Genomic DNA, 8588 nt, shown 5'->3' with positions numbered 1-8588 from the left:
TTTAATATATGGTTTCTTCCCTTACTGAGATGTGTCTCACCCGAATATGAATTTATCTTTTTTTCAGGATTTCCTCGAGATCGAGCTTTGAGAGCTCGAGGTTTTTATAGCATTATTGGGAAATAGAAAAAGAAAATGGTATATTTCTATGTTAATTTTGGGGAATGTAAATATTTATGTTTTATGCCTTTATGCTTTAAGGCTATTAAGTAAGGAATGATTGTGGAAATACTGAATTATTTTGGGAGTTATGTAGATTTATGGAAATGCAGGTGATGGATGATTTAATATGGATTATAATTAGAATTAGTAAACTCTGGTATTATGTTACATGGAGATTATGATTATGTTTTCGACTGCTTATGTTAGGTTTAATTATGATTTATCAGGAATATGATCAGGTATAACGCACCAGACCCAGATTAAAGGATTCGGGGCGTGACAGCCTGTATCCTACCCTAACCTCGAGAATTCTCGCTTGCAACGATGCTTAATTATCTATTGCAGGAAATATATAAATATCTCCTATATTACAGTATTGAGAATATGCTATATATGTAACTGCTTTCTACTGGTTTGAATATGTATTGTCACACACTGATGTAATATCTTCCACCTTACTGAGAAGTGTCTCACCCTAACATACAACCTTTGTTTTAGGTCCTAGTTGCTAGAGGAACTTGGAGTGTCGTATTGTGTATAGATTACGTAAGTGTTTTGTATATGTAATAGACTTAGTTTAGTATGTCTTTTTGGGGATTGTAAGAACATGTTATGTTTCAAGTACGATCGTATGTATGTGAGTGATTACGCGCCGAAACTGCGTAATTGGACGTTTAACCTGGGTTTTACCGTTTATATTTTTAATTAAATGTCCAAATTTATTCAATATTTTAATAAAATGCCAAAATCATCATTCTTGAACTTTATTGCACTATTTATGAGATTTTGGTAATTTTTTGTCGCAGGAAAATTCCTGGGAATTAAAACCGACACCTGTTCGTATTTTATGCATAACTTTTCCGTCCAAGCTCCGATCGAGACGATTCAAATTTCTAAAGAAAGAGAAAAGGATTATCTACAACTTTCATGTTTTGAGTTTTGTGAGATACGGGCTCCAGAAGAACAGAATTTGCAATGAACAGAGAATGAAAAAAATGAAAAAATATAGAAATTCGGGTTTCCTATTCGGGTCTAGGGCTTTCCCCCCTATCCTATTTAACCCTTCTCTTTCTCTTCCTGCATAGGCAGCCCCCATGACTCCCCATTCTCCTCTTCTCCTTCTTCTTCTTTTTCTTCTTCTTCTTTAGTTTGTTTTATTTGTTCTTTTCAATTATGCTTTGCTCCTTGTCTCTTCTCTCTTATTTTTCCCTGCTCTCCTTCTTCTCTTCTCTCCAATTTCTCTGCTTTCTCTTGCCCAACCTCCAGCCTCTCTGCTGTACGTGAATCAACAAACCACCCGTGAGCCTCCACGAGCTACTGCACAGTCCATAGCACAGCACCCTGCTGCCACGGCCTAAAGCTTTCATGGCTTTTCTTTTTCTCTTTCTCTCATCTTTTCTTTCTTTTTATATAATTTTTGGTTAGTTGAATAAGTGTTAAATGTTATCTTTTGAAGATTATTTAAAGTTTTGAATTTGAATATTGTGTTAGTCGGATAATTGTTAAGTATTAATTTTCTTTGGGTTATTTGAAATTTTGAATTGCGAATGTTTTTAATTTTTGGTTCTTTTTGAAGCTCAGCTTAATTAGGGTTAGATTTATCAAAGTTTGCATTTTTATTGTGTTTCGATAGCATTTAAATTTAGGTTTTTGTTTGTGTTCTTTTATTTTGGTTCGAGTTCTTATTTTTGTTAAAGTTTCGATTTTTAATGTGTGTGTGTGTGATTGAGTTTCCATTATGTGCTTTAATTCCATGATTAATGTTACCATTTTTAATTAGTGCGTGTTTCGATGTTTCCTTAGGTAGAATAGAGTTTCCATTCGTGCATGTTTAGTTCCATGTTTTAGGTTTTCAGTTTTTATTAACGCGTGTCCCAATGTTTCTTTAAGTAGACGTAGGGCTTCTATTCTTGTTTTCTTTTATTTAGTGAATGTTAGTTTAGAGTTTTAAATTACGTGTCATTTAATTCATCAAAAGTGAAATTGAACCATCTTGAAAACCCGAATCTGAACCGAGTTCAGTGCAATTTAATTTTGATTGGAAGAACGTAAAATCTGAGATTAAACGCATTCCCTGAGGAGACGATCTAGCCCTTGGGCTTAATATTACACGACAGAACTCCTATACTTGGGATAGCTTTCGAGCTGCTCATTTTTCGAGTGAGTCAGTGAGGGTACTGTTAGAAACTCTGGTTATGTCTTTTAGATTCCATGTGAATTGTAAAGACCGAGAAAATTTATAGTAATTAAATAATAATAATAATAATAAAAAGGAAAAAAAATTCCAAAAAGGACTCATAGGGTCTCGTCGACAAATATAGGGATTTCGTCGACGAGTATTCTTCTAGGGATCGTCGACGTGGACACGTGTCTCGTCGACGAGAATTTACCGAAAGGGGGTTTTACAAAGCCTAAAGTTCGTCGATGAGGGATTTGTGTTCGGCGACGAACTCCCTCTATAGACTCGTCGACGAGGTGACGTGTCTCGTCAATGAATCCAGGTCTATAAGTAGGCCTAAATCGGATTTTTCAACAAAAAGTCGTGCAGAAACTCTCTTTCTCTCTCTCTCTCTCTCTCTCTAAAAACGGACTCTTTCCCCTTCTCATTACGATTCCGGCTTCGTTTTTCACCGATTTGACGATAAGGAAGCCGCCACGCTACTCTTGGGAAGATTCTTTTCAAGTCTGCTGGAGTAGATTGTTTGTTAGGCCAACTTGGGCACCATCCCAAAATTTGGGTAAGTTGAATAATTAGGTATTTTCAGTTATATCAGACTTATTTGAGTTTAGATTTTAAGTTATATGGGAATATACTGGAGTTTTGTGAAGTAAAATTTATGTATTATATTTTCAGGAATAGGGTGTTTTGGGACCTTGCATATATGGGTTGGAGACCCCAGTGAGTATTTTTAGAAGCTCAAGTAAATTATAATTCATAAATTTACGAGTATGTATGCTCGAGGAAATCTAGTTGATTTATTAGGAATATGCATATGTGTATTATTTCAGGATTTTGGGGAATAGTACGCCGTGAGGATTAAGTTGGAGGTGAGCCTCCCAACTAATTAGGTAAGGGAAATATATTATGCTAGGAATTTTAGCAAGTTTACTAGAAAATTTTATTGTTTAGTTTTTCCAGAATATGAGTTGTATTATTTGTGTGGCCTGAGTAGATATTTGCCTGATACAGAATCTACGTAGTTTTTCAGAATATCATGATTTACAGTGTATATATATAGACAAATATATTTACCAGACAGATTTTTATCAGATAGATATTACAAATATTTTACAGACCAGTATTTTACAATAATTACAAAATGTTATGTTTTCCAAAACCATAACACTTAGACATTGTAGATTATTCAATCAGATATTATAGTCAGACATATAGTTATTTTATTAAGATATTTCAGTTTACAGATCATATTTATAGTGTTATGGTTATTTTGGAAACATGATAAAAAAAGTAGGGTAATTATAGTAATAGTATATACAGTATCAGATCCCTGATGAATTATTTCAGACAGATTCAGTCAGCAAAGCACGGTACTGTTTCTATTTTCAAATTATAGTGCAACCACATATCTTAGATAGTATGTGGATTTCGTCAATCGGGCTGGAGAGTTTGCAGTCTCCCCGGTACTCTAGGTTGAAAGGGGCCGGTTTGACGAGGTAGTTACCAGTTCAATGCTTAGGAGAGGATGTAGTTTGGCCAGGCTGAGGATTGGTAGAGTACAATTGACTTACCTAGTAGGCCAACTGAGATTAAGTCCCGCCTACAGGCCGTACAACCCTATCATGAGGGGTTAAATCATGACATACAGTTTTCCGGAGGAAAAATCTCAGTTATGTATATGTATAAAGATATACAGAATTTTCAGTAAATATAATATAATATTAGAAGTATGAAAAGTAGAAAACTCAGATGATACAGTTATACTTTAAACTATAATAAATGTTTATATTAATTTATCAGCTTATACAGTTTCAGATATTGTCATTATAGTATTTATGCAACTCGATCACCACCCACTAGTAATAGCATATTTCCACTTATTGAATGTTGTCTCATCCCAGCGATTTAACATTTTCAGGTGAACCAGTTAGGTGAGCAGATCAGGCTCGCGGATAGAGAGATCTTTTATTTTACCCTATTTATAGGGTAAGTGTGTTCAGGGCATTACATTTTCGAGTAGATGATACTGGGGTGATGTGTAATTATATATGCATATATATATGGTTTGGAAACAATGAATTCTGGTATTGTAAATATGGATGTATGCTTTTAGGTTTTCCGTTGCATAGGTGTGTTGGTTTTTGTACAAGGATACCTCAATGCCATCTGGGCCTGAGATGTTATAGTAGGTAATGCAGGGGTATCAGAATATGGTGTAATTTTTGGGTCGTTACAGTTTGAGCCTAGGTTGCTAGGTTCTGTAGACTCTAGAGTACAGCGAAAAACAATACCAGAATATAGGAATAGAGTTTGGAGAAAGATAACACAGAGTATCAGTGAATTAATGTTGGAAAATTAGGATAAGAATTTAGGGTGTTGTTCTGCGGTTGGGAGGTAGAGTTTCGGGGTGGTTTCTGTGATTTTCCTAGGGAGACGATTCCAAAAAAACCATAGTAAACTATCGACGATTTCTATTTCCATATCCTAGGGGGACGATTCTAGGAAAACCATAGTAAACTATCGACGATTTCTATTTCCATATGGTAGGGCCAGATCCTAAATTAGTGATAAAAGGTAAGGGGTATTTTAGTTAGTATAGTATTGTAAGGCTTGGATTCCCAAAATAATTTGATAATATTGCAAGATGGACCCAGGAGGTAGTAGTGCTCATGCTAGTGGAGATGACAGAGCAGGGCCTTCTAGTGTAAGAGGCAGGGATTCAAATGTTGTGTTACGCAGTGTGGCTCAGTAGTTTATGACTGAGATTGCCCGGAGCTCCAGGGGATAGGGAGGTCCATCTACAGCACAGGGGTGCACGATAGAAAAATTTACGAAGATGAACCCACCAGCTTTTTTAGGAGTGGTTGATCTTGCAATTGCAGAGAATTGGATACAGGAGATAGAGAAGATTTTGACGATGCTTCACTGCACCGATGAGCAGAGGGTACTCTATGCCACGTATAAGCTAACAGAGGAGGCCGAGAGATGGTGGACGACCATTAGATTACTGGAAGAGCAGAGATCAATTCCAGTGTCGATGACCTGTGTCCGATTCGGGGACATATTCTTTGACAGATACTATCTTGCCTCGGTCGGAGAGGCTAGAGTATAAGAGTTTCTGAGCTTATCCCAGGGATTGATGATAGTCTAGCAGTACGCGGAAAAATTTATCGAGTTGTCGCGTTTTTGCCCTTATATTGTTCCAAATGAAGCTAAGAAGGCTAGGATGTTTGAGAGGAATCTAAAGCGAGATATTTATAGACATGTGGTAGTACTGAGGATACATGATTTTTCAGAGCTGGTTGACAAGGCTATAATAGCAGAGTAGGGTTTGCCGAGAGAGACTGAGATACAGATCTAGAAGAAGAGGGTCGCACCTTCGAGTTTTCAGGTAGGTTCTAGCCGAGGCCCTTGGAGAGGGGGTAGATCTGGTGAAGGTCAGAGGCAGACGGTAGAGCACATTGGATTTCAGGGTGAGCAGTCTTATCCCACTTGCTTCAGATGTGGACGAAGACATCTAGGTGAGTGCGAGTTAGGGGAGAATGTTTGCTACCATTGTGGGAGACCTAGCCATATGGCTTGATCATGTCAAGGATTTCCGGCCCAAGCATCATTTCCCATACCATTTTGGGGTGGTTATCAGGCGCCCCGTGGAGGCCAACAAAAGAATACTACACTAGCAAGGGTCTATATGTTGACACCGGGTGACACTGAGGCAATTGGAGACGTGGTTACAGGTACCTTTATCGCTTTTTCGTATAAAGCTATTGCTTTGTTTAACACAAGTGCCACCCATTCTTTTATTTTGTTGGGGTATTCTAAATTAACTGGTTATGAGGCATGATTGTTAGATGTCAAGTTGGTTGTAGCTACACCGACTAGGTCAATGGTGAGGTTTAGGAAGGTACTTAGGGATTTTCCAATAGCCATTCTGGGAAAAGTACTGCCAGCTAATCTTGTGATATTAGATATGCAGGGGTTTGATGTAATATTGGGTATGGATTGGTTGGTAGTTCATCATGCCAGTATTGATTGTCATTTGAAAGAGGTGATTTTCAGACCGCCCGGGTGAGTAAGAATACAGATTTATTAGGTTACGTGTGTGTGCCTCGCCATAGGGTGGTTGCTATAGGTGAGGATATTGCTACAGGGTGGTTGCCAAAGGTATGTTGCCTACATAAAGGAATTTCCAAAAGAAGAATTAAAACAGGCTGATTTTTAGTAGTTAGAGAATTTCCTGATGTTTTTCCAAAAGAATTATCTGGCCATCAGACCGAAAGATTTAATTTACTGTGAATATACTACCAGGGTCAGCACCGATATCTAAAGCACCTTACCGAATGACTCTAGCTGAGTTAAAGGAACTAAAAGATCAATTACAAGAATTACTGGATAAAGGATTTATCAGGCCTAGTGTGTCGCCCTAGGGAGCAACAGTTTTATTCATGAAGAAGAAATATGGGATCATGAGATTGTGTATAGATTATAAGGAGATAAACAAATTGACGGTCAAGAATAAATATCCTCTTCCCAAGATTGACGACTTATTTGATCATCTATAGGGGACCCAGGTCTATTCTAAAATTGACCTGCGGTCTGGTCATCATCAAGTGAAAGTTAGAGCAAAGGATATTTCAAAAACAGCATTTCGAACTAGATATGGGCATTACAAATTTCTAGTGATGCCATTTGGGTTTACTAACGCACCAGCAGTATTTATGGATTTAATGAATCAGGTGTTCCATCAGCACCTAGACCAGTTTGTTATGATTTTCATTAATGATATACTGGTCTACTCGAGAAGTTTTAAGGAGCACGAGCTTTATCTGAGGTTGGCGTTGCAGACATTGAGAGAAAGAAAGTTGTACACAAAATTCAAGAAATGTGAATTCTGGTTAAGGCAAGTTACTTTCCTCGGGCATATGATCTCCAAGGATGGTATATCAGTTGACCTAAGTAAGATAGAGACAATGGTGAGTTGTGTAAGGCCAGGAAATGTTCAAGAGGTCAAGAGTTTTCTGCGTTTGGCAAGCTACTATCGACACTTAGTAAATGGTTTTTCAAGATTATCAGGTCCACTAATATGACTCATGAGGAAAAATATGAAGTTTGATTGGACCGATGATTGTGAGCAGAGCTTCTAGGAGTTAAAGCGGTGGTTGGTTTCAGCACCGGTACTGGCTATTCAATTAGGGGAAGATGGATTCGTGATATACAGTGATGCGTCCCTTAAGGGACTTGGATGTGTATTGATGCAACACGGCAAGGTTATTGCATATGCTTCTAGGCAGCTTAAAAAATATGAGAAGAATTATCCTGTGTATGATTTAGAATTAGTTGCAGTGGTTTATGCTTTAAAGATCTAGAGACATTATCTATATGGTGGGAAATGCGAAATATTCACGAACCACAAGAGCTTAAAGTATTTATTTACCCAAAAAAAGCTGAATATGAGGCAAAGAAGGTGGTTGGAACTCATTAAAGATTATGACTGCACTATTAGTTACCACCTAGGGAAAGCGAATGTGATAGTAGATGCTCTGAGTAGGAAATCAGGGGGACCAGCACTGGCAGCTATAGAGATTCAGCATCAAATCCTGATGGATTTGGAGAGATTTGGTGTAGAGTTAGTAAAAAATAATCCTTAAGCATTTATTGCCAGCCTGGTTGTGCAACCTACTCTATATGAAAATATTAAGGCTGCTCAAGGAAATGACGCAAAATTAGCAGAGGTAATAGTTAGTGCACAGGATGGTCAGAGAGAGGATTTCGGCATATCAGATGATGGAGCTCTGCAGTTTCGTATCAGACTTATGTGTTCCTGCAGATGCCGAGATCAGAAGAACTATTTTGGAGGAGGCTCATAGATCCTTATACACCATACATCTAGGTAGTACTAAAATGTATTGGGATCTAAGAGAATCATTTTGGTGAAGCAACATGAAGGCGGATATCACTGAATTTATAAAGCAGTGTTTGACGTGCCAGCAGATAAAGGCTAAGCACTAAAGACCCGCAGGGCAGTTGCAGCCACTCTTCATTCTAGAGTGGAAATGGGATCACGTCTCTATGGATTTTGTTACTGGGCTACCACCAGTGCGACAGGGGTTGAATGCTATTTGGGTGATTGTTGATCGTCTAATGAAGACCGCTCACTTCATCCCTATTAAAGTCAGCTATTCCCTGGACAGATTGGCAGAAATATATGTTTAGGAAATAGTTCGCGCCCATGGTGTGCCGGTGTCCA

Source organism: Malania oleifera, chromosome 5 (genome assembly GCF_029873635.1).
Source record: "Malania oleifera isolate guangnan ecotype guangnan chromosome 5, ASM2987363v1, whole genome shotgun sequence".
In the NCBI taxonomy this organism is placed as follows: Eukaryota; Viridiplantae; Streptophyta; class Magnoliopsida; order Santalales; family Ximeniaceae; genus Malania; species Malania oleifera.
This window is presented reverse-complemented; position numbering follows the sequence as displayed.